The sequence below is a fragment of the Grammomys surdaster genome, unplaced genomic scaffold, assembly GCF_004785775.1.
Source record: "Grammomys surdaster isolate TR1022 unplaced genomic scaffold, NIH_TR_1.0 126029, whole genome shotgun sequence".
In the NCBI taxonomy this organism is placed as follows: domain Eukaryota; kingdom Metazoa; phylum Chordata; class Mammalia; order Rodentia; family Muridae; genus Grammomys; species Grammomys surdaster.
In genome coordinates this window covers 2,854,111-2,857,302 of record NW_021620842.1, presented here as the reverse complement: position 1 = coordinate 2,857,302, position 3,192 = coordinate 2,854,111, and the positions used below count along the sequence as shown (strand labels likewise).

Genomic DNA, 3,192 nt, shown 5'->3' with positions numbered 1-3,192 from the left:
GACTAGGATAATATCTTTTTTGTTGAGTCTTCCTCTGTCCAGCTGTTGTAATCTCCTGAGTCACATCAATCAGAAGTAACAGGTTGGGTTCTGGTGAGTTACCCACTTCATACCCAGTCATGTTTACTGCCTTCGTATAAGTATAACTTGGATTAAGTCACTTGAATGTCTTTGAATTAAATCAGTCTTTATTAGTAGATTTACAAAGTAAAGCACTAGAAGAAACCTGCAATAATATAAGCTATCAGTTTCTGTAGAATCAATATCACAATGGGTAAGAGAAACTGCCAAGGGCTTTCCAAAGGATCATTGATTCAGCTCTCCATTATCAACTGGAAAATGATGACAATTATACCCAATCAGTTTGTATGGAGATTGGAAGTACAAATATTTTTATTGTAATCTTACCTGAGAATTTGGTAAATAATAGTGACAATCCAATTATTATGTTTCTCTGTGAGTCTAAGAAAGTGATATAATAGTGCTTTGTCAAGTCCCTCTAACAGATGAACAGCCATACAGCAAAGGCTCTTTAAAATGGACCTTTCTTCTCATTTGCTTCACAAAGCTTGGAAAATTAACCATTCCATCAAACATCTTCTCTCCTTTGGCAAAAAATTATGCTGGCTTAAATAAAATAAAGAAACACCAGCAATATAATACCTGAGTACTTTAGGCTAGCATATCTTCATGAATTCTAAGTAGATTAGCAATGTACCCCTTCCTGGCTTTTGAAGAGCACCATATATCTTGTCCAAGACTTGGAGTGATATTTAATACTCCATGTCATAAGGTTCACCACTTACCTGATCAAGGCTCAGAGTGACACCAAGATTACATGTGATTAAAAAAACATAAACAAAAACAAACAAACAAAGGATGAGGTACCCTGTGTAAGGCCTTCATGACACCCAAGATTTCATGTGATTGGGAGCATCATGTACCCTGTGTAAGCCTGAGTGGCACTCAAGATTATATGTGGTGAGAAACAGCATGTAAGTTCAAGGCCTGAGTGACACCCAAAATTACATGTGATGAGGGATCTCATGTATTTTGTGTAAGGCCTGAGTGACACCCAAGTGCACAGGAGGTACGTAACACTATGTATACTACAGTTGTTGGACACGAGTATCGGGTAAATTTTAGTTTATAAAGTAAGCACTGAAAGAAATTAAAAACTCACAAGAAATATAATATTATAAATATATAATATATGTGGTGATGAAAATGTGTACTATCTTAAAATAGCTCTCTGTGTTGTAGATCTTAGCAACATTAACAATGATTTTATTGCTTTAAGTGATTTATATTTTATATTTTTACTTATGCATATGCCTACATTATGTCATCTGTTTGTGAGTACATGTTGAGACCAGAAGAAGACATTCAATGCCCTGGAGCTGAAGTCACAAGAAGGTGTGATCTGCCAGATACAGATGCTTGGGACTAATCTTGAGTCCTCAGGAAGAACAATGAACTGGTGGCTTAAGCACTAAGCCGTCTCTGGAGCCCCTAGTTTTGATTTTTTTCCTTTCCTTATTACTTTAAGAACTTTATTCTGTTCACCTAAAGGAATAAAATATTAAATATGATAATATTATATAACAAAGATTCTTTGGAATATTCCAGTTTCCAGCATCACTGCTTGGGACATTTACTAAGTGAGCAAGGATCAATGACTTGAACACAGGTGATGCTATGATACTGGATTTGATAAGCAACATAACTACTCCATTACTAAAAGGATGATGGAGTGTATGGCATGCAAACACCATTCAAATGGAAATTTCACAATCCAGGCAGAGTGGAGCAAAATAGCATAAGACTTTATGATGCTCTTGAGAATGTCATAATGTTCTTAAGAATGCCTAAACCTTATGAATTGCCTATTTCAAGAATTTTCCACTTAAGATGCTCACAGTATGGTTGGCTGCAGGCACATATAAACAAAAAGTTAAGCTGTGAATAAAGAAGTCATCATTTGCTCATAAAAGAAAATTTGAATGAAGAGGGACTACTGTGTTGACTGTCCTATACCACTCCCTACTGCTTGCCTCATCAGTTTCAGTGTCACCTGAAAAAGAAAGTTTTATTTTTTTGTAGCTCAAATACACATAAGTTTTTTCTTATCTCCTTTGTAGAATTATAATCTAACATTATTTATCTTTGCAACCCAAGGTATTTCTCATATCTGGACAGAAAAAAAATAAGCAACATTATCTTAATGTGATTATTTTATGATAGCTGAAGAAATGAATTAATTCATAACTGCAATAGTTTACTGTATTTAATCACTAATAATTCCCATTAGAAAATATTGTAAATATGATTACAAATGAAAGTATTCTTTTTACAACTATAGTTATTTTAAATGGCAAAATGATGTTTTGAATTTCATGAAAGCATAACTATATTTTATACTTCACACACTAATTATTTAATGACCCTTGAAAATTATAAAGTATGCAGTTAGCACATAAAGTCACAAAGAATGTCACAACAAAGCTCAAATAAAAACATGTTCTATGGCAAAGGTTAACAGTTAATATCTTTTGAAGATAGCAGTAAGAAGGGTCTGGGAATGTACTCAGCAATACAATACTATCTAATCTGCCCAAGTCCCTGATTTGTTGTCTATGGCTGAAGAAAAAATGGTCTGAGACAATCTTACAATTTTATAAATACATAGTATACAAATACAGAAAGTAGAAAGGTCTGGAATCATGTGAAAACCATAAAGTTAACTCAATGTGAAACCTTTTATTTTTTGAGAAAGGATCTTAATATGTAGCCTTGACTTACCTGAAACTTGGTATGCAGACCAGACTGGGCTCAAAAGAACTCATAAGGGATCTGCTTATATCTTCCTCTCAAATATTGGGATTAAAGAACATTCAGAGTTTTTTTTTTTTTTTTTTTTTTTTTTTTTTTTTTTTTTTTTTTTTTTTCTGTGTAAGTCTGAGAAGCAACAGACTTGCACACTTAACCTCTGTAGTCATCTTTCTTGAGTAACTATAATAATAGAACTACATGAGAAAAAATAAGAATTTCCCATTTCAATTAATAGAAAATGCTAAAATCATGAAAAGAGTACATACAACTTTATACAACAGGAAAACTCGTGTGTGTGTGTGTGTGTGTGTGAGAGAGAGAGAGAGAGAGAGAGAGAGAGAGAGAGAGAATATATATATG

At 33.5% G+C, this 3,192-nt stretch overlaps 1 pseudogene; it reads left to right on the top strand.

The window, feature by feature from the left end:
* The first annotated feature begins 1,102 nt into the window (after window positions 1-1,102).
* LOC114610135 overlaps window positions 1,103-3,192 on the top strand; it is a 4,323-nt pseudogene continuing 2,233 nt past the window's right edge.